General features: G+C 42.1%; 2 protein-coding genes across 3 annotated transcripts in view; one reads left to right on the forward strand and one right to left on the reverse strand.

Annotated features, from left to right (window-relative positions):
* Positions 1 to 23,726, reverse strand: part of KIF13A (kinesin family member 13A) — an 818,528-nt gene that overhangs the window by 408,416 nt on the left and 386,386 nt on the right.
* LOC115475582 (thiopurine S-methyltransferase-like) overlaps positions 1 to 23,726 on the forward strand; it is a 93,971-nt gene that overhangs the window by 8,883 nt on the left and 61,362 nt on the right. The window contains exon 1 of one of the 2 annotated variants that reach the window (XM_030211434.1): positions 9,007 to 9,028. The exons of the other annotated variant lie outside the window; for it this stretch is intronic. The gene's annotated coding sequence lies outside the window, so the exon portion shown is untranslated. Of the gene's footprint in view, positions 1 to 9,006; positions 9,029 to 23,726 lie in introns of those variants that run through there. 2 annotated transcript variants of the gene reach the window in all.

Consider the following 23,726-nt stretch of genomic DNA (forward strand, 5'->3'; position numbering starts at 1 on the left):
ATGTTTGAAAAGTGTTTCAACTTAGGCTGTCAAATGTGCACCTTATCCACTTGATTTATTTCTGGCCAATCCAGGATTTTTTTTTTTTTTTTTTGTATTCATCTTAACTGCAACTGTTGACTGGGGTTCCCGGTCTCAGTTTTACATTATTTATGGTATAACCTGTCATGATTTTGTTATACTTGATTCTTATATACTGATTTCATCCTTTTTTTGTAAACGACTGAGACCTGAAGCACTGTAGAGTACATAAGTACACAAGTGTTGCCATATTGGGGCAGACCGAAGGTCCTTCAAGCCCAGTATCCTATTTCCAACAGTGGCCAATCCAGGTTACAAGTACCTGGCAAGATCCCGGAACCATAAAATAGATTTTATGCTGCTTATCATAGAAATACTGTCAAAAATTTTTATGGGCACTTCTCTACTGAAATATGCACTCAAAACAAATATATATAGTAGAGGATCCAAAAAAGTACAATATGTTACAATGTTATACGCGGGTAAGTCTCATATATACTTAACGGCTGGTGTCACTTCACTCCCTCGGTGAACCTCTTGCCGTACAATATTGTAATCATAGACTTTTACCCCCAACCTACCTATACCTAAATTCTTTACTATTTATTCTTTTATTCTTAACATTATATGTAAAGTTCAGGCAATGTGTTACTTATCTTAGCTTGTTCTTAAACGGGTGTGCTCACAGACCCCGACAGGTAGCCTGTTTCGCAATTCTTGCTTTGTCAAGGGGGAGCGCTTCACCTCATCTGTCAGAATACAAGCAAATATGCCTTAAAATCCTATAGTCATAATGCACTTCTAACTGTTTCTATTAATATTGGTCCCAGCTATCAGACTTACGTTTGATCGTAACACCTCTGATTTCTTCAACAAGAACCTAAAACGGTGACGGCGTTTTTAAACTTTTGCCGCTACCGGAAACAGCTGATCGCTGGATCCGGTGATGTATAATGACATACCAACTTACATGAAACATCCCCAATGTATATGAGTATTAAGTCCATTTGGTTTAGTAGTGTTCAATTTATGTATCCAGAAAGTCTCCCTTTGTAATACCTTTCTATTGTAATCTCCGCCTCTCGACGACGGAAGAACTTGTTCTATAACTGAACATCTTAATGATTCTATATCGTGAACAAACTGTATACAATGCTGCACAAGAGGGGCTCCTAGATTGTGTGCTTGAATGCGTGAACGGTGTTCCGTCATGCGCACATGTAGTGACCTGGTGGATTTTCCTATATATATTTTATCGCATGGGCATCTTATCATATATATGATTCCCACTGTCCTGCATGTCGTTTGTCCCTTTAAAATATATTTCTTGCCCGCATGTGTAAAATTGTCTCCCTCTTGAGTGATCGTACATGTCTTGCAATTTGATTTTTTACACTTAAAGTGACCTGCTGGTAATGTGATATCACGGTGTCTATCTTCTCCGTCCTTCTCAGGTAATTTCGCTGGACTTAAAATCTCTTTTAGATTACTAGAACGTGAAAAGGCTGTTCTTAGCTGACTGTCACTAAATAGAGGGTGGGATTTCATAATATCCCAATGTCGCTTAATCATCTTAGTGATTACAATATTGTACGGCAAGAGGTTCACCGAGGGAGTGAAGTGACACCAGCCGTTAAGTATATATGAGACTTACCCGCGTATAACATTGTAACATATTGTACTTTTTTGGATCCTCTACTATATCATAGAAATAAGCAGTGGATTTTCCCCAAGTCCATTCTAATAATGGCTTATGGACTTTTCTTTTAGGAAAGTAGCCAAAACTTTTTTTTAAACCCTGCTAAGCTAACTGCTTTTACAACATTTTCTGGCAACAAATTCCAGAGTTTAATTTTCTTCAATTTGTTTTAAATTTACTACTTAACAGCTTCATTACGTGCCCCCCTAGTTCTAGTATTTTTGGAAAGAGTAAACGAGAGATTCAAGTCCACTCATTCCATTCCACTCATTATTTTATAGAATTCTATCATATCTCCCCTCAGCTGTCTCTTCTCTAAGGTGAAGTGCCCTAGCCACTTTAGCCTTTCCTCATAGGGAAGTCATCCCATCTCTTTTATCATTTTCATCGCTCTTCTCTGTATCTTTTCTATTTCCATTATACCTTTTTTTAGATGCGGTGACCAGAATTGCACACAGTATTTGATGTGCATCATGGAGCAATACAAAGGCATTATAATATTCTCATTTTTGTTTTCCATTCCTTTCCTAATAATTCCTAACATTCTGTTTGCTTTCTTAGCAGTCACTGCACACTGAGCAGAGGGTTTCAACGTATCATCAACAATGACATCTTTTTCCTGGGCAGTGACTCCTAATGTGGAACCTTATATCAAGCAGTTATAGTTTGGATTCCTCTTTCCCACATGCATCACTTTGCACTTGCTCATATTAATCGTCATCTGCCATTTGGATGTTCAGTCTGCCAGTCTTGTAAGGTCCTCTTGCAAGTTTTCACAGTCCTCTTGCAGTTTAACACATGTGAATAAATTTGTGTCATCAGCAAATTGAATTACCTCACTAGTTAGTCCCATCTGTAGATCATTTAGAAATATGTTAAAAAGCAGCGGTCCCAGCACAGATCCCTGTGGAACCCCACTATCTACCCTTCTTCATTGACAATACTGACCATTTAACCCTATTCTGTTTTCTATCTTTTAGCAAGTTTTTAATCCACAATACAATTCAAGTGCCTTTTGAAAACCTAGATACAAAATATCAACCGGCTCACCTTTTTATATAGAAATGTCTTTATTGTTATGCAGAGTTAGGCATAAGTAAAAATAAAGCCATATAGAACAGTAATGAAATCTACATTACAGCACTGCAAATAACAAAGCAAGCTCTGGAGCGCTGACAAATACATTTTGAATATAGCCCTCCCCCTTTCACAGACCCCTTGAAAGTTCCCCAAATCCCCCTCCCCCCCAACTCCCCTTACGTCCCCCGCCCCTGATTCCCTCCTAACAGAATGCAAAACCTAGGAAGTTAAATAAAACCTCACAAGTTTGCTATTGTTTTTGGTAGTGATAGCAGTTGTTTTGTTCTGGCCAATATGGCGGGGATGGGGGGGGGGGGAAGGAGACAGCTTAAACTTTTTGACACAGAGCTGCCAAGAGGGGGGGCAGGGGGGACAAGATTCTCCCTGGCCCAGCTTCCAAGGGAGGATCCAACGCCAGCAATTGAAATGCCACTTTCTTCAGGCTTCCGATGGCAGGCACAGGCATTGGTCTCCTGCTCCTATGTGGCAGGTTGTCACGTTAATTCTGCTCTGCCGGCCATGTCCTGCCTCATTTGTGAAGTACCTCCTATTTCCACATAGGTGCCGACAGCCGCACACCTGCACCTGGGGCGGACCTCTCCCACCGCCCCACTACTGCAGCTCTGCTTCTGCTCTGGCCAAACAAAATCCCTGGGAGTGCATAGAAGTGATCTTTCCAGTGTACATATTTACATATGTGTTTATTGCCATTCATTGTTATAAAAACCCTTTTCCATGTGGAAAAATCCTTGTGAAAATTACCTTCTTCATCTGTGTCTTTCTGCCACATTTTATTGGATTCTACTTGAATCTCTTAATACTCAAGAAATCCCTTTGAAGAGCTCCGTTAAAATTCTTGGCATGATCTTTTGGTAGTGCTTTGACTTTCAAAGTGCAAATTTCATCTGTTGTTATAGAGAGATGGTTTTACAGACTTTGACACTTGTGCTCTGTTATGCTGTTCACTAACCAGCATGAGCTTTGCCTCCTGCAATATGTGCCTAGTCATTTCAAAATTTATCCCTCTGTTTCCTAATCTGCACTAGCAGCTGACACGCAGCAATGCTGACACAGCCCATTCAAAGTGAATGGGCTGTGTCGGCATTAGCGCACAGCAACCGCTAGCGCGGCTTAGTAAACGGGGGGGGGGGGGGGGGGTAAATTATTGTAATTTCTTCTCTCAAGGTTTGACAGACAGTTTTAGAATGTTCAAAATACAGCTGTGAAAATTGTGCTGATTCCTTGTACACCATCCCGTAAATTGCATTGTCTCAGCAGAGCCTGGTGGTCTCTTCACATCTTCAGATTCGGGTGGATACTAAATTCCTGCTTTAGCGTGATTGGACCTATGCTGTGAAAACCATTTGCCAGCTTATATCTGTGAAGAGATTTCTTATAAAGCCTTTGGGTGGTGGTCAGTGGTTGTTTCTAGAGCTATTCATTACTGATGCCTGAACATGGCCTGGCATTGAATATCTGGTTATACATAACCCGATAACACTTATCCAGTTAAGTGCAATATTCAGCACTAAACCGGATAAAGATAGGACTGTGTTTTATGTGGTCCTATTTATCTGGTTAACTTATCCAGTTAAGTGCAGTTTATGGGCACTTATCCAGATGTGTACCGATTCCACCCTGGACCAATCACAAAATAGTCGGTTTTAGCTTGGGTGCTAACTGGGTATATTCAGTGGCACTGTCCAGTTAAATGTACCCGGGTAACCCCGTACAAGTGATTTAATCAGCCAGGAGCCTCTCCAATGGTCTGATGCTCAAAACGTAACGCTGACGCTAGAGGCAGTTAGCGCCGGACTAGCGCTGGCATTAGTGAGTGCACTTTGCTGAGAGAGTTGTAAAGCGGGAGACAATGTGCACACCAAAGATTAGCACAATTAGCATGCAAATGTAGTCAAACGGATGTAAATTAGGTAATTTCCTATTCCCTCCCAAGGCTCGGAGAAGAGCACACAAAACAAAGCTGCCCTTACTGCTGAGAACCTAACGCCATCTCGGAGCACGTATTGGGGTGTTTGAAGAGAGGGTTTCTCATGATTCTCTCTTTAAAATCTGTAAATTTGTATTTAACTTGGAAGCAGAAGGAAGCCTGTGCAAGCCCCTAAGCACTGGTAGTGAGAGAGGAATGTGTGCAAGTCAGAGCAAATCCAGAATTGAAAGCACACATTGGCACCTGAAATATAAGCCTTCAAAGTAAAAAATAAAAATTGAAAGGCTTATATTTAAAGGTGCAGAAAACAAGTGCTAATGTGTGCTTCACTTTTGGGTTTGCCTGACGTGCACAAGAGCTGAGCTTACCGTGAACCTCTTCTGCACATATGCCAAGCATGTTCCCCACCTTGCTTTCGCTTTTACAGCGTGCATATAATTTGAATACCATTTCTTTTGCGCATTAGCGAGCTAGATTTCTGCGCTGTTCTGGCAGTATGGGTTCTGAGCTGTTGCTTTACTGTGGGAGTTCTGAGCATCAGCCTGCTAGCTGTTTAAATTGCTTTGAATATCAACTCCATACTATTTGACAGTTGCTTTTGCCTCTGAATAGGTTGCTACTTCTGGCCATTTCCCCAAAGGCGGCAGCCCTACAACGGTGACCTTTCTTTGTCTTGTTGATCATGTACCTACCCACATTTTGTTTTTATTATAGGATAAGTATGGTTTTAATGTCTGTACTATATTTTCCTTATATATTGTAGGCCTCCTCTTGTTTATATCCTTTTTATTTTTGTAAACTGCTCAGACATTGCTAATTGATGGGTGGTTTATTAAATAATGTATGACCTATAAGGGTCTTCTGTGGAAAATGAGCAAACAGATCAGTATATTATCCAAAATATTTTATTGAATATACCGTATTTAAGACAGTTACCCTTTTTTTAAATTTCACAGGCCGTGTTTCGCCCACAAAAGGGCTGCGTCAGGGGCTTTAATAAACAAACATATTAAATGATAGAATCTAAACATTATAGAAACAAATTATTAATTTTTCCATCATTTATTTTTTATTTTTCATTTTTTTATCATTTTAATTATTATATTATTTTTTTTTCATATTAGTATTTTTTTTCACATTTTTCATTTTTTTAGTTTATCTAATAGTACAAAACATATTTATATGCTATTTAATATTAAAAATTACAAATTAAAACAAACATAAAATATAAAATATGTAAAACATGAATTATAAAATGTACATGTAAAACATAGACATGAATTGTTAACAATGAGAGTCACTTTCAATTTAAAAAATGGATAAAAACTTATAAAATATTTATAAATATATAATTATAATAATCAAATGAATAAGACATTAACATAGGAAAATATAACATTATAAATATATATATATATATATATATACATACTATAATAAAACTCACCCTCAACGTTCTGAGGACACTGACGTCAGTGAAGCCAAGCCCTGACTTCCTTCAAAAAGGTTTGAAGGTTCGTGGTGGTGAAGCCACCAAAATCGCTCCGGGCCCCGCCCTCGAGGGTGGAGCAATGGCAGAACAACGAAGGGGTTGGCAGGGAGGGAGGCGGGGGGGGGGGGAAATCGCTCCGGGCCCCGCCCTCGCATCAACGTCATGACGTTGGGGGCGGAGCAATGGCAGAACAACAAAGGGGTTGGCCAGGGAGGGCGGGGGGGGTGTTGGCGACGAAAACCTTGCTAGCGCCCGTTTCATTTGCTCTGAAACGGGCCTCTTTTACTAGTATATATATATATGAAATACATATATACATATACATACATTTATATTTAAAATATATTACCAGCAAAGAAAGGGCACAGGTACAAACATATAAAAATGACTATCAAACATCTTTTCAAAATATTGTATATTAAAATTGTCAATTGATAAAATGATAAAAGGAAAGAACACATACCTAGTCTGTATCTCTATGAATAAGAGCAACTAAAAAAAACAGAAAAAAATATATATGAAAATATAAATATATAAATATGTTTTGTACTATTAGATAAACTAAAAAAATGAAAAATGTGAAAAAAAATACTAATATGAAAAAAAAAATAATATAATAATTAAAATGATAAAAAAATAAAAAATAAATGATGGAAAAATTAATAATTGAACAATGCATGAATAAATGGTGAATAAAATAATAACCAAACAACCAAATCAAAAAGCAAAACATTGTTAATAACAAATATAAATGAAGATATAATTAGTGTGTAATACTTACTTGCAAAATGCATATCAGGACAAGTAAAAAGGAAATGCAAAAAAACCAGCACAAACAGCATGTCCCTAAATGACAAAATTATTAAAAAATAATAATAATAAATAATAATAATAAAATAAAAATGAATGAAAAAATGGTGACATACAGGTCTGTAAAACAACTTTTATAAGAAAATGTGATTTAAATTCCAAAAAACTGGTGTCATATGTACTTGGTTGTAATGTAATGTGTACTTATTAGTATCTAAATTGGCAAATATAAGCTTCTAAACCACTAATATAAATTGCGGTGCTACCCCCGTGCCGTTTATTGTCATCAAATGCATATTTATGAGATAACATAAATTTGCACTGATCCCTCAAACTCGTATGCTGTATAATTCTAATTTGAATAACAGGGACCTGGTATCATACTTACTTAAAATCAGTATTTAATCAAGTGTGCATCAAAGCTAACATAAATTAAAGTTACCCTCGATGAACCTTAAGGTCTCATAACACACTGATCTTGTAAAGATATATTCTTAAAACTGACAGCATTTGAACAAAATTTCAAACATGTATAAGTTAATATTTTTATAACACCGTCTTCTTCCGATTGCTATTATATAAAACACCATTGTTAAGCTTGCAAGTTGCTAATGCCATTTGTACTATTTCCAGTCCATCACGGTCCTTCTCCAGGATTTTCTTCTGTGAAAACGGAACAAAAGTATCTATTTAGCAAATTTGCTATCAGTGGCACTTAACCCATTAGTACCGGTAAAAATGTCTGATCTCTGACGGAGAGCACAAAAAATTATGTCAACAGTGGGTGGGGGGTTGTTTCTTCTCTTCTGCAGAGTGTAGACACAGGGGAGTGGCAATTCTTATTAACAAAAAAACTGCCTTGTCACGCTTGTTTGGTGGGAAAGGACAGAGAGGGCAAATATGTTTTGGTTCATCTAAATGTAATGGGCCATGAGTTTTACCTCTGTGCAGTGTATGCCCCTAATTTTTGCAGAGGTAAGGGAGTAGCGTGATCAACAGGACACTTCCAAACAAATCCAAGGAGACGAAAGATGGTAAAATATTCTTTAATAGTGGACCATCTTTCGTCTCCTTGAATTTGTTTGGAAGTGTCCTGTTGATGACGCTACTCCCTTGCCTCTGCATTTCTTCTTGTAGCGGATCTAGTTTCTCCACTTCTTAATTCTTGCAGCCATACTTGTATTTTATTTAAAGTGCATTTTATTGAATGAATAAACATCAGTAGAAAAAAATGAAATAATTCAAGCCAAGGAACGCTCTCCTATACCTATGAAAGGAGCATCATCATTTTAGTTATGTTTATTTATTCATATACTCACCCACTCCCCAAATCCTCTTCAATCTAAATTACCTTCCTCCCCCCCCCCCCCACTTTTATATCCCCCCCCCCCCCTGGTACCACAAGGATAGTGACAATATGGAACGACAGTAACAGAACCATCTACAATTAATAGGTTTACACAGCCAACCCATTAAGGATTCTACGTCTTACTCTTGTAGGCAGTGATGAATGTGTAGTTCCCAGATAGACAACATTAATTTTCTTTCCCAGTTAATAAGCTCATACAACTTGTTTCTCCAGTGCCAATAGGAGGGTGGGCCTGTTCCCACCCAATATTGCATTATACAATGTTTTGCAATAATGCTGACTTTTACCAGTAAGAACCACTCCCCTTTAATCAAAGTACCACATTCTGCAGATTTACCAAACAATAAACCAAGTAGTGATAATTTAAGACTTTTCCCCATCAGGGACGACAAGTAGCGAACAATCTGACAGTGTTGTTCAAAGTACTTAAGTAAAAATAAATGTGTATTTTAATACTTCGGAATTCCTACAGCTCAAAAATAAATGATTATTCTGTTTTGAATTGAATGAATACTAGATATTAACCAAGCATTGAGATACTGTTGCTTTCTTTTTTAGCTTTTTATAAGTTAACTTTTAGGGGAATGCTTTGTAATAATCCCCTTTTAGGTATGTAAACACTTGTTTTACCTTTTGATAACTTCTTTATGTGATGTGATGTGATCACTTTCACATTAGCACTACTTTGAATCAAAAGTATGATAGACTGGATAATATGGAACTGCATGTTACAATGGAAAATGGCACTAATCTGTGTATTTCCTTTTCTCCACATACACTTAATCATATTGACATCACTTGTCTCCTGCGTGTGAATATTTAATCCATATAGCTCTTTTACTCATATTTTCAAATTTAATTTTTATGTTTTTAAATTTTGGTGTTACTCATTTATGAGTTTTACATTGCATTCATTTTAATTATTGTGAATTATTGTTCATTATGAGAGTTTTTATGTATTGTTTTTAGTTTGAAGTTTTTACTCCTGACGCAGCCTGAGGGCGAAACGTGGCCACGTCGGGCAACTGTTTTAATAAACCACTTCTCTTTTATCTTATTTTTTATTGGTTAATTTGATCTGCAGTTTTGTTGTACTTGTATCTGAACAGACTATTTGGTGCCTCTTGTGTTTTTTCAAAGTACAATGAAGAACACTTTAAAAAATGTACTTAAGTAAAAGTAAAGAAGTTACTTTCTAATATAATACTTTTTGAGTGAAAAGTAAAAGTACTGTAACTACAGTGAATGCAACTATTAACATTTTTATCCCAACTGTCACTCATGTGAGTGCGCTTGTGAGTCATTAATCCAGCACAGATAAAAAGGTGTTCAACAAATGCACTAGCAGGAAGTGGATTGTTTAGTCTGATAAAAAGTTCCATCAAAACAGGCCAGGCCATAATATTACTGATGCCTTTTAACTGGGTCTGCAGGTGTTGATCAAAGGAATCTCTGGCTGAAGCACTTGACTTCCTTAGAGCAAATAATTCTTTATCATCATCATTGTTATCATCTGCATTAGTAGTAGTGCTAATTCAGCACGTACATCTTCATCTTTGTTATCATCAGGGCTTTTTTTGAGGGGTACTTGGGGGTACTGAGTACCGGCACCTTTTCCATTGTCTGCTAAAATTGACACATGGTCCCCAAGTTTTAATGAAAGAGCTCAGGCTCTACACACCAATTTTGCCTTGTCATAGATTCTGTAACTGGTTGCAAGGGGCCTGGCTGTTGTGGGGTGGATCCCTCAGTGATCACCCCACCCCTAAAGGATGGCCTGGTATTTGAGTACCAGCACCTTTTTTGCAAGAAAAAATACACTGGTTATCATTGTCTTGCTGTCCAATTACAGAGAATGTTTTCACAAAGTTGAAATTGTCTGTTGTTGTCCTAACAAGTTTTCATCTGATGGCAAACTCTAAATATCTTCAAGAACTGATGCAAGAATGTCAAGTGTATGAAACGTCTTCTGTCTTAAGGCCAGACAAGCAGACTATCAATCCAGTGGACAGTTACGCCAATTTAAAATTTTCCATGGGATGTCCAGCAGTCTGTTGGGATAGAGACATATTTCTGTTCACCAAGAATTGCAACCAGCTTCAGCTTCATCAGCACTTCAAAGTGACTGGATTCATTACTGTTCTGTTTGACTGGAGACTAGTAACTAGTTCAACAAGCACTGGCAACTCGACTGTTCTCATAGGCGGTATTCCCTGAACACCAAAATTTAAGATGAAATGATCCACTGTTTGTGTGACAAGGTTTGCAATAGAAAAATCCTGTTCCAGGTTTTGCTGTTTCATTTGGTTTATTGAGGAATCATCATTTAGGTGGCCAATGTAACGCCCATTTTTAAAAAAGGTTCCAGGGGAGATCTAGGAAATTATAGACCGGTGAGTCTGACATCGGTGCCGATGAAAATGGGTGAGGCTATTATTAAAAACAAAATTACAGAGCACATCCAAGGACATGAATTACTGAGACTGAGTCACCACGGCTTTTGTGTGGAGAAATCTTGCCTGACCAATTTACTTCAATTCTTTGAAGGAGTAAACAAACATGTGGACAAAGGGGAGCCGGTTGATATTGTATATCTGGATTTTCAAAAGGCGTTTGACAAGGTACCTCATGAAAGGCTACAGAGGAAATTGGAGAGTCATGGGATAGGAGGAAATGTCCTATTGTGGATTAAAAACTGGTTGAAGGATAGGAAACAGAGAGTGGGGTTAAATGGGCAGTATTCAAAATGGAGAAGGGTAGTTAGTGGGATTCCTCAGGGGTCTGTGCTAGGACCGCTGCTTTTTAATATATTTATAAATGATTTAGAGATGGGAGTAACTAGCAAGGTAATTAAATTTGCTGATGACACAAAGTTATTCAAAGTCATTTGAATAACTCGCGACAGGATCGTGGAAAAATTACAGAAGGACCTTACGAGACTGGGCGGCTAAATGGCAGATGACGTTTAATGTGAGCAAGTGCAAGGTGATGCATGTGGGAAAAAAGAACCCGAATTATAGCTACGTCATGCAAGGTTCCACATTAGGAGTTACGGACCAAGAAAGGGATCTGGGTGTCGTCGTCGATAATACACTGAAACCTTCTGCTCAGTGTGCTGCTGCAGCTCGGAAAGCGAATAGAATGTTGGGTATTATTAGGAAAGGTATGGAAAACAGGTGTGAGGATGTTATAATGCCGTTATATCGCTCCATGGTGCGACCGCACCTTGAGTATTGTGTTCAATTCTGGTCGCCGCATCTCAAGAAAAATATAGTGGAATTGGAAAAGGTGCAGCAAAGGGCGACTAAAATGATAGCGGGGATGGGATGACATCCCCTATAAAGAAAGACTAAAGAGGCTAGGGCTTTTCAGCTTGGAGAAGAGACGGCTGAGGGGAGACATCATAGAGGTATATAAAATAATGAGTGGAGTGGAACAGGTGGATGTGAAGTGTCTGTTCACGCTTTCCAAAAATACTAGGACTAAGGGGCATGCGATGAAACTACAGTGTAGTAAATTTAAAACAAATCGGAGAAAATTTTTCTTCACCCAACGCGTAATTAAACTCTGGAATTCGTTGCCGGAGAACGTGGTGAAGGCGGTTAGCTTGGCAGAGTTTAAAAAGGGGTTAGACGGTTTCCTAAAGGACAAGTCCATAAACTGCTACTAAATGGACTTGGGAAAAATCCACAATTCCAGGAATAACATGTATAGAATGTTTGTACGTTTGGGAAGCTTTCCAGGTGCCCTTCATGGATTGGCCGCTGTCATGGACAGGATGCTGGGCTCGATGGATCCTTGGTCTTTTCCCAGTGTGGCATTACTTATGTAGGTCTCTATGCCACTTTTTACTTTTAACTGCAAGCATCAAAACTAACTAGGTCAGTGATCCCCAAACTTTCTTGGGTAATGGCGCCCCTAGGCTTCACATTTCTTCTCAAATCTCCCCAGCCCCGCCCCCACCAGCATTGAGTTCTACCTTTGCATCACTAACTATCCAATTCAGGAAAGAAATGACAACCTACCTTTTAAAATAATTCTATAGCTAACTGTCACGTCTGTGGCCGTGACCCCTCTCCGACTCACCGTATGTCCTGTGGTCAGCTTCTGAGCTGGCTTCTGTCTGTTCCTTGTGAGTTAGTTCTGTCTCTGTCTCAGTGTGCTGGCTGCATTAGATTGTCTGTGTGCTGTCACCCGTTCCAGTTTTCAGCCCGGTCCGGTCCGGATCTTCCGGGCTGCCAGACTTGCTTGCTTGGATTGAACCTACACAGCACCCGTAGTTTCCTGGTGATGGTTGCAGCTGAGCTCCAGGTGCTACTGAGCTTATTAGCCATTCTGAAACACTCTGCTTTGCCTTTGCATTGCGTCTAAGGCCCTGGTATGTTGGTGCTTGTTGCACTTCAGCCTAGTTTGATTCCTGTTCTAGTTCCTTGCCTGATTCTGTTTAGTTTATGTGTAGCTTAGCTTGTACTGTCCTAGTCTTGACTCTTGTTTGTATTTACTGTGTCTGGTTCTGGGTTCTCTGTGTTTCTTGTTTAGTGGCTGCCTGGCAGCTTTTAGTCTGTCTTTTGTTTTTCAGTGTTTGGTTCCCTGCTGCAGTGGCTGTTTACAGCTTTCAGTCTGGTCTTTTGGCTTCTCATTCCCTGCCTGGCTGTCTCTGTATAGTCCTCTCCTCTCTGACCCTCAGTCCTGGTTCAGCCTATTGGGGTATCCAGTCCTGCCTTGCCCAGTAAGCCCTGCCGGCCACCTGCAGCCAGAAGCTCAACTTTTGGTGAAAAGTGGCCAAGTGCAGGTGAAGTTTAAGGGTGCCTGCTCTGCTTCAGTCCTGCCTGTTTGCCTCTGCTGCAACTCCAGTCCGGAGTTCCAGTCCGGTTCTGCTTAGTCTCTGGTGTGGGGTGGTTTTGCTTTCCACTGCCGCTCCTTGGCAGTGGCCCAAGGGCTCACAACCCAGTTTCCAGCTTTGAGAACGTGACAGCTAATTACATAAGCTAACAATGTCCCCCCTCAATGGAAAACTACATAAACTATAGTCTTACCTTCTTCTAAACAGCTCCTCAAAAAATTCTAAAGACTATAAATATCCTCTCCACGTCATAATGGATAAAAACTAATGTAATTGTTTACCAAAATATAAATTGTAAGCCACTTTGAACCAAAAGTTGTTTTTGGATAACAGTGGGATACAAGAACGCATACATAAATAAATGTCCTAGTCAGACAGGATTTTAAGGTCATTTTGTACACTACAACAACATGTTTTTGTGGAGGAAGTGTGACTTCCTGATGTAAGTGCCATGGCTTTAGGCTAAGAGGAAATAATTTCCAGGTACGTGTCAAGAAGTTTCAATCTCTGTAATGGGTTTTCTTTTTCATTTCCCATGTAAAATATTTAATTAAATTTTAACATAACCACTACATCTTCTGTGACCCAGAACAGATAAAAAATTTCTTGGACAGTTGGTGCTCTCCAAGCGTTGCTGTGGGGACTCGCAATTTCTTCTAAATGATTAAGACAGTGGTTCCTAAACTTTCTCGGGTCATGGTGCCCCTAGGCTACACATTTCTTCTCATCTCCCCCCACATTCTCCAGTCCTCCGAGTCCTACCTTTGCTGGCAAGGATGCCCAAGTCTCACAAGCTGAAGAGGTCCACTGCCCGAGGTCCTAGTTCCATGCTGCTTGCGCAAGCAGATCGGTAGCATGCTTCACCCACCAACACCTGTATTCCCGTGCATGCCCTCCTTCTCTCACCCTTCCATCCAGCGTCTGCCTTCCTCTCCCCCCCTTCCATCCAGTGTCTGTCTGCCTGCCTTCTCTCTCCCTTCCATTCCTCCCTCGCCACTTTCATCCAGCCTCTACCCTATGCCCCCCTTCCATCCAGCCTCTGCCCTCCCTCTCTCCCCACTTTCATCCAGCCTCTGCCTTCCTTCTCTGTCCCTTACATCCCTCCCACTCTCCCCACATAGGATTCTATGTTGCATTTAAAAAGTTATGCACCTTTTGGACTTAGGCATACTTTTATAAAACAGGCCCCAAAGGTATAAGGCAGTGTTTCTTGCACAGTAAGAGCATAACTTGTATAGACATGGGAAAATGGGCCATGGGTGACATTACATTCTCTGCAGTAGCTTTGCTTCTGCACTTCATAGAGGCCTACCTTGTTCATCCCTGATCTGGAATGCATGCTTTTTTTGGTGCCTCTTAGGGTTTGGGAAAGTTCCAAGTGGGTTACCAGAGTGTTAGTGCATGACTGGCTATTTACAAACTCCCTCAGTGAGTTTTGGATTATTTTCACCGGGGGTATGCTGCCTTCTCCACAGTGCTGCTGTGGAGCTGTCTTGCTTCCCTTTTGAACAGTTTCCACATTTCAGTTGAGGGCTTCAGAATTCTGTTGGATGACCCTCCAGAGGTAGTCTTACCCTTCAGTGATTGACCTTTCTAATATGTAGAGCCCTGTTGATCAGGTAAATGACAGCATGGCAGGAGAAAGATCACAAAAAGATGCAGGTTTTGGAACTGGTAGAAAAGGTCTGGTGTTGATTGGAGTTCTGTGCTACTGGGTTTCTCCTCAAAGCTGAAGGCTCCTAAAGTAGCAGCTGCTCCAACTGATCCTTCTCCTCTTCTGTTATTTTTTTTTTTTTAGATGTCTGCTTCTCCTACTTTGTAATGGAGAGGCCTGGTTCAATCTCTCTTGTTCCCTCTGCAGTGGCTACTCGATATCTAGGGATTTCTAGGCCATCCTCCTCTTCTTGCAGTCTTAGTACTTTGTCTGCCTCTTGCACTGTTAACTCAGACAGCTCCTCAATAGCCAGAAACTCTTCTTGGGATGTCCTGGGTCCCTTCTAGAATAGGGGAAGCAGTAGTCTCCATAGCTATTTGGATGGACCCATAAAAGAAAATAAGATAAATCTACATGAAATCAATATGGAGTCATGGATTATTCCCTTCCCAGCTGCTACTGTAGCTGAGAGTGAGAATCCACATTGTTGTCAGCATAGGAAAGGTGCAGGCTTGCATGAGTTGGTGGCTACTCGTCTGCTTCTTCTGCAGTTTGGTCTGTGGCAATATATGGGTTCCTTAATAGACCCAACTAATCCAATGTAAAACTGTTTTAATGAACAGGTTTATTGAGTAAGCCAGTAATATCTGCTTTACTACATCTAAAAAATGTGAAGAAAAAGACATCAGCTAAGCCTGAGGCTCACTGGCTTCCGATCAGATACCGCATACAGTTCAAGCTTCTCCTACTAACCTACAAATGCACTCGATCTGCAGCCTCTCCTTACCTCTCTACCCTCATCTCCCCTTACGTCCCTACCCGTAACCTCCGCTCTCAAGACAAATCCCTCCTTTCATTACCCTTCTCCACCACCACCAACTCCAGGCTCCACCCTTTCTGCCTCGCCTCACCCCTTGCTTGGAACAAACTCCCTGAGCCCATACGCCAGGCCCCCTCCCTACCTTCAAATCATTGCTCAAAGCCCACCTTTTCAATGTCGCCTTTGGCACCTAACCACTACACATCTACTCAGGAAATCTAGACTACCCCAACTTGACATTTCGTCCTTTAGATTGTAAGCTCCTTTGAGCAGGGACCGTCCTTCTTTGTTAAATTGTACAGCGCTGCGTAACCCTAGTAGTGCTCTAGAAATGTTAAGTAGTAGTAGTAGTAGTACTGTAATAACAAGATATCATGTTTTCTCAAAAACAGGCTTCTATAACACAATCATTGGCCAAATAAATGTACACAGACTGTATAATCAGTGCAAATTGTTTGTGTGACTAAACCGTTAGAATTCAATGTGAGAACTCCAGAAGAAACCGCAATATAATATCCAAAAATATCTGACAACAGCCATTTGACAATCAGTTTTGTAAGGGTCTAATTATCTTAAAAGCAGGGATCAGTACAAAATATATAATATACCTAGGGCTATATTCTTTACATTTGATAATGTGCAATAACATACAGGATCTCAACAACCATCTTATAAATTTCAGAACTCAGTGATGACTCTTTTCATGTAGGAATGCTGTCCTACGGCTTACCAGTATTGTCATTGGTCTCTAAATTTTACATTTTTAAATTTATTTCCACTCATTTTAACATAGTTTATAATATATTTTAATAGACTCTGAATGTGTACTTATCTATTCTAAACAGAAGGACTGCAACCAGCATGAGTCATGTTTTGCCAAGGGCTGCATTAGGGTATGGTCCTCTAAAATTACTGGCCTTTAGATCGGGACCCTGTTGCTGATGTGCATTTTTGGATAATATTTTAACCATGTAGGAGATGGCATAATTGTGCACTCCCCATCCATCCCCTAGAATTTATTTTGTATCTAAGATACATAAAGGTTTGCACCAACCTCCGGGTCACCCTATTGTTTCTATGTGTAATTCAGTGTTGGAACCACTTAGCAAATTTATAGATTATTTTTTGAGGCTGCAGGCCAGGTGCATTCATTCTTTCAAGATACCAGTCATTTTTTGAGGGAGATTGAACACATTCAGTTGACAGTTGATACCAATTTTTGATTCTCTAGTTTCCCTTCACACTCAGATATCTCAAGATGAGGCTTTGAAAGTAATAAGGATGATCACAGCCCACCTCAACATCTGTTTTTAATGGATTTGGTGTCCTTGGTAATTAAGAAAAATTACTTCCGTTTGTCTCTTCATGTTCAAGTGTACAGCGCTGCGTGCATCTAGTAGCACTATAGAAATGATAAGTAGTAGTAGTAGAAGAAATATTTTGAACAAATACAGGGGGTGGCAGTGGGAGCCTTTTTGGTTCCAACTATGGCTAGGCTGTATGTGGCAGCCTTTGAAGACATTCACATGTATCATTCCCATTGGTTTAAATCCATACAGGTTTGGCAGCAATTTTTGGATGACATATTTTTCTTTTGGGAAAACACTGTGGACCAATTGAATGTTTCTTGAACCAGCTTAATGAGAGATACCCTAATTTACAGTGTACTAGCATCAACTCTCACGACCCGAGACCACAGATGGGAGATGATGACTGCCCAGCCCAAAGGCTAGATGGAGGCCCACCAGGCGGCAGGTAAATCACTCCTAGGAAGAACTAAATGAGAGGATGAATCAAAAGGACCCTGGAACACTGTTGGACTGAAGACCGGAGTTCAGTAGGTCTGGAGACTGGAGCTTGGCAGGACTGGAAACAGCAAGGCTAGAGCTTGGCAAGACTGGAAGCTGAAGCTCAGCAGGACTGGAGACAGCAGGACTGGTGACTGGAGCTTGGCAAGACTGGAAACGGAAGCTCGGCAGGACTGGAGACTGGAGCTTGGCAAGACTGGAACTAGCACAGGTCAAGACCAGAACTAGGTGGCAACATACACTAGGTCAAGACCAGGCAACCCGTTGAAGGCCTGACCTCATGATGTCATCAAAGAGTGCCAGGACCAGCCCCTTGTCTCCAATCCTCAAATGGCTATCTTCGGCATGCGCTAGCTCCTGCTGATGTCACAAGAAGAGAAGAACACCAGACTAGGGAAGTTCCCTGAAGCAAGCAGTCCAAATTACAAATAGAGCTGCTGGAGGCCTGAGAATGCCATGGGGCCCGCCCCTCCAGGGGAAAAGGTATGTCAGGGCGCAGAGGCTCAGCTGCGGCCATGATACATACAATTGATTTTTGTTGACGTGCATGATTTTCATTTTGGCACCACTGTTCAAACAACTTTATACTGAAAAGAGGTGACTAGAAACAGCTTATTACACTTTCAGAGTTTTCCATCTACCTATCACTCAATTTCTGAGAATTGCTGGAATTGCTCCACTGTAATTGAATTTGACTACCATACTCATCTATTGTTCCATCACTTTTTGGAGAGGGGGGGGTACCCCAGTTCTGTTATAAGGAAGCATATTTGAGGTTAAAGTTTGCCTAGTGAGATCTTTTGCTTCAGTACAACATGAAAACCCGAGATGATAAATTGGTTTTTCTAATACCTTTCATGTCTTTTGCTTCTAAATTGGTGGCTCTTCTATTTAAACATTGAAAGTCTTGACAGTGCACAAGTGTTTTACAGAATATCCAACTTTAGGGGACGGACCATTGGGGAAATGCTAACTTACAAGTGTATTAATTATTTGCCAGTTGGACATGCTAAATGTGGCAAATGCCAATGGTGTGAATTTGCTGTTGTTTATGTCATCCAGTGCCCTTGTGATCTGCTTTATGTGGGCAGAACTTTGAGACCCATTAAAGCGAGGTTGAGCATAAGTCTAGAATCTTGAGGGAAGTTGTCGGCTCCTTTAGTGGCTCATTGACTGGACAAAACATCTCACTGAGATTAATTGGAGAGAATTAGACAAAATTGAATTGGGGTGGAAGGGTGGTGATTGAGTATTTGTTAAACTAGAGAACAGAGATGGATTTTTACCCTGAATACGGTAGCCCCTGTGGGTGGGGATGGGACCATGTGATATATTTAAATGGTGGAATTTTTCTGCAGCCGCCATTTTGAACATTTAGAATATGGAGACTGAATGTCAGGTACTGTGTGCTAGTGACTCAGGATTAAAGTAGTATATATATATATATAGGTTATAATGCTATTATTTATTTATTTATTTATAACATTTATATCCCACAATATTCCCGCCCATGGGCAGGCTCAATGTGGCGTACAATAGTTAATAAACAAACCATAATACAATAACATAAAGTACAGTGGACAAGGGCCACAGGAGGGAGAAAGAGATGACTCACGGAGTGAGCTGTGGGCTAAAAGGCTGCGGCTCCTGCAGTGGTAAACGCTCTGCCAAAAAGGAAGGTCTTGAGACGCTTCTTAAAGGTCGACACTGACATGAATTTATATGCAAAATAAAATTTTAATTTCAGAGGGTCATATTCGGATGCAGCCCTTGGTGAAGCATGACACGTTGTTTGTGGGTCCTTCTGTTTATATAAGTACACATTCAGAGTCTATTAAAAAGTATATTATAGAATAAGTTAAAATGTGTGGAAATAAAGTTTAAAATTCAGAGACCAATGACGATGTTGATGAGCCATAGGACAGCATTCCTATGTGAAAAGAGTTGTCACTGAGGTCTGAAATTTATAAGATGGTTGTTAATATCCTGTATGTTATGGCACATTATCAACTGTAAAGAATATACTTTAGTGCTGGGTAGATTATATATTCTGTATTGATCCCTGCTCTTAAGATAATTAGACCCTTACTAAACTGATTATCACATGGCTGTTGTCAGATATTTTTGGATATTATATCGCGGTTTCTTCTGGGGATCTCACATTGGATTCTAACAGTTTAGTCACAGAAACAATTTTTTTTTGCATTGATTATGGCACATTATCAACTGTAAAGAAGATACTTCAGCGCTGCGTATATTATATATAACAGCCATGTGACATGTTGTGCTAGGAACTTCCTATCATGACATTGCAACAGGGCTCCTTTTTTTTGCCAAAGTAGCTGCTTCAGAGAACAGTATCCAGCTTATTTTTGAAAGAGAAAAACGCCTATAGTGCGACCTAAATCAGGAGATAGACGTTTGTCTCGCAAAGGCGCCCAAATCGGTATAATCAAAAGCCGATTTTGGGCGTTTCCAACTGCACTCCGTCGCGGAAACGAATAAAGTTGATGGGGGCGTGTCGGAGGTGTGGTGGAGGTGGAACTGGGGCGTGGTTATCAGCCGAGGAGAGATGGGCGTCTTTAGCTGATAATCGAAAAAAAAAAAGGCGTTTTTACCGCGATTTTGGGTCACTTTTTTTGGACCCTTTTTTTTTCACGAACAAGTCCCAAAAAAGTGCTCCAACTGCCCAGATGACCACTGGAGGGACTCGGGGATGACCTCCCCGGACTCCCCCAGTGGTCACTAACCCCCTCCCACCAAAACCCCCCCACTTTAAAAACCTTTTTTCCAGCCTGTATGCCAGCCTCAAATGCCATACCCACCTCCATGACAGCAGAATGTGTTCGATCCTGTGACAGCCTTTCCCTGGGTCAGATGTGGCTCTCGGGTGCAGTACAGGGTCACATCAGCATTGCATTGTGGTGGGTGTAGGGTATTGGGCTCCGTGATTTCATTAGCTTATGTTACAGTCTCACGATGTTGGTAGTTGGTAGGCTCTTCTCCCATGGTGTTTTTCCCCCTGCCTACTGGGTCAGAGTGTGCCCTGTTGTGTTTCCTGTTGTAGTCCATGCGGTAGTGGCCATTTTTGTAAGCTAGTTTTAGTTCCCTTTCCTGTGTTAGCCACGTTAGACAACTTAGTTCTTACCTTGAATGTGGCTGAAAGGGGGCATTGTACAGCATTCTGCCAGCTCTGACCTACTGCTAATCTCAGTACCAGGGAGACTCGTTGCCAGTGGGGCACAACCTCTGATCTGCAGTTAACTGTGAGTAAAGGCGGTTATTCCAATAAAGGACGTTTTTGGAGAGATTAGTCTTCAAGTGTCAACTGGTGTGCCAATGTTATATAGCAGCAACCAGTCCTAGAGGCCTGCAAGTATACAGGTCCCTGGAGCACTTTTAGTGGGTACCGCAGTGCACTTCAGCCAGGTGGACCCAGGCCCATCCCCCCCCCCCCACCTGCAACACTTGTGCTGGCAAATGGGAGGCCTCCAAAACCCACTGTACCCACATGTAGGTGCCCCCTTCACCCCTAAGAGCTATGGTAGTGTTGTACATTTGTGGGTAGTGGGTTTTGGGGGAGGGGGGTTAGGAGCTCAGCACCCGTGGTAAGGGAGCTATGCATGTGGGAGCTTTTTCTGAAGTCCGTCGCACTGACCTAGGGTGCCCAGTTGGTGTCCTGGCATATCAGGGGGTTCGAGTGTACTACGAATCCTGGCCCCTCCCACGACCAAATGGCTCGGATTAGGACGTTTTTGAGCTGGGCGTTTTTAGATTCCATTATTGCTTAAAAAAACAAATGCTCAGCTCAAAAACGTCCATTTTTTCGAAAATACGGTTCGGCCCGCCCCTTCACGGACCCATTCTCGGAGATAAACGCCCATGGAGATAGGCGTTTCCGTTCGATTATGCCCCTCCACGTCAATTCCCTTTCATTCCCACAGACACTGAAGATGAGAAGTAAACCAACAGGATGGGAACCAAGAAAGAAAAAGCCAGAGATTGAGAGATGTTAAGAATCTTAATGTCTACCTAAGAAAAGCCAAATCTTTAAATTCCTTAGTTTATTCCCCTTACACCACTGACTAATTTTGCTCCATCCTGGCCTTCTTTTTATACTTTTTCAAGGGAAGTTTTTAGATAACAATATTTTTGGCACTGGGAATGCTCAGTTGATGTTTCAATATTTATTATGCCTGCCTATTGCTTTTGTAATAAATGGTGTTCTTACCATTCTACTAGAACAGTCAAGACTAACCATTTATATTGTGCTACCAGTAGATGGGAGGCAGAAAGGCTGAACTGTTTCAATGACATTACCAATAAAAGGAGTGGTGTAACCTAGAACATCTTAGTATTTCTCTGCCTTCAGTAGATGGTGCAGGTTAGACTGGTTCATCAGCGGTTCCTTCTTGGAAGGGGCTTCCCAGTTGGTGAGGCTTGTTCACAGGGAGGAGCTCACCTCCTTAATTAATCAGGTCTCCTCAGCTGTTTGCATTTCCACACCCATGTGGGAAGAACCCACAGATAAGGGCCCCATTCTGGGGGGGTCTCCATAAATATTCCAGGGTCTTCCCGTTTCATTGTTCTCTCTCCCAAATGGTGTTAACTGATAGGTGCAGGATGGGGTTCTCTGGAGCAGTAAGCTTAAGGGCAGGCTTTATCCGCTCCCACAGGAGGATCTCATTAGGTTTCTGCACGTAATGAGAGGTTCTAGTTGTCCCATCCCGGGCCCTTACCTGGGGGCCCCCAGCGGGGGCCGAAGACCGACGGAGGCCGCAGGATCCGGGGCGGCGAAGACGAGCCGCTGACGGGGCCGGCGCTGCCGCGGGCCGCTCCGAGGCCGGCGATCCGCTGGAGCGAGCGCCGGCCTCGGAGAAGGGGATACGCCGGCCAAGATGGCGGTGCCGGCGTCGTTGTCTCCCTCGCTGGAGCGGACCAGCGAGCCAGCCCCGCCTACTCGCGCCGGATTGGCGTATGGACCAGGAGACCCCGCCCGCCGGGCACGCTGGCCAATCCAGGCCTCCCTTGCCTGCCTAGGCCGGGGGGATTGGCTCCAGCTGCCTCAAGGGGATGGACGGGCGGGGAATTTAAACAACGAAACGGAAACAGACCAGTGCTTCCGTTTCGTTTGTCAGAAGCCCCCACAGTGGATCAGAAGGCTAGCCACCTCCAGAGACTGTGTTCCTCTTCAGCTAGCCGTCCTTGCTAGCCACCTCCAGGGACTGTGTTCCTCTTCAGCTAGCCGTCCTTGCTAGCCACCTTCAGAGATTGTGTCCTTCCAGCTAGCCGTCCTTGCTAGCCACCTTCAGAGACTGGGTCCTCTTCAGCTAGCCGTCCTTGCTAGCCACCTCCAGGGACTGTATTCCTCTTCAGCTAGCCGTCCTTGCTAGCCACCTCCAGAGACTGTGTCCTCTTCAGCTAGCCGTCCTTGCTAGCCACCTCCAGGGACTGTATTCATCTTCAGCTAGCCGTCCTTGCTAGCCACCTCCAGAGACTGTCCTCTTCAGCTAGCCGTCCTTGCTAGCCACCTTCAGAGACTGTGTTCCTCTTCAGCTAGCCGTCCTTGCTAGCCACCTTCAGAGACTGTGTTCCTCTTCGGCTAGCCGTCCTTGCTAGCCACCTTCAGGGACTGTGTTCCTCTTCGGCTAGCCGTCCTTGCTAGCCACCTTCAGAGACTGTGTCCTCTTCAGCTAGCCGTCCTTGCTAGCCACCTCCAGGGACTGTATTCCTCTTCAGCTAGCCGTCCTTGCTAGCCACCTTCAGAGACTGTGTTCCTTTTCTGCGCTAGCCGTCCTTGCTAGCTGCCCTTTAGAGACTGAGTTGCTGACTACCAGCCAAGCCGACCGTCACCCCGCGGTTCCAGCAGTCCTGCTGGCCGCCTGCAGCTGGGGGCTCAACCCTCGGTGAACGGCGGTCACCGCGGGTGAAGATTCGTGGTGCGCGGCGGTCCTCGGAGGTCTTGCCAGGCCTCAGGGAACCTAAGGGCTCACCAACCATCGGACCAGGACACTAGTGACAGCAATCAGTAGGAAGATTACTATTCTAATGGAGGGTGGTTCAGCTCTTAAAGTGGAGGAGTACTCTAATGATTAGTGCAGTGGGCTGAGAACCTGTGGAATTGGGTTTGATTCCCACTGCAGCTCCTTGTGACCCTGGGCAAGTCACTCAACCCTCCATTG

This window comes from Microcaecilia unicolor, chromosome 1 (assembly GCF_901765095.1).
Source record: "Microcaecilia unicolor chromosome 1, aMicUni1.1, whole genome shotgun sequence".
In the NCBI taxonomy this organism is placed as follows: domain Eukaryota; kingdom Metazoa; phylum Chordata; class Amphibia; order Gymnophiona; family Siphonopidae; genus Microcaecilia; species Microcaecilia unicolor.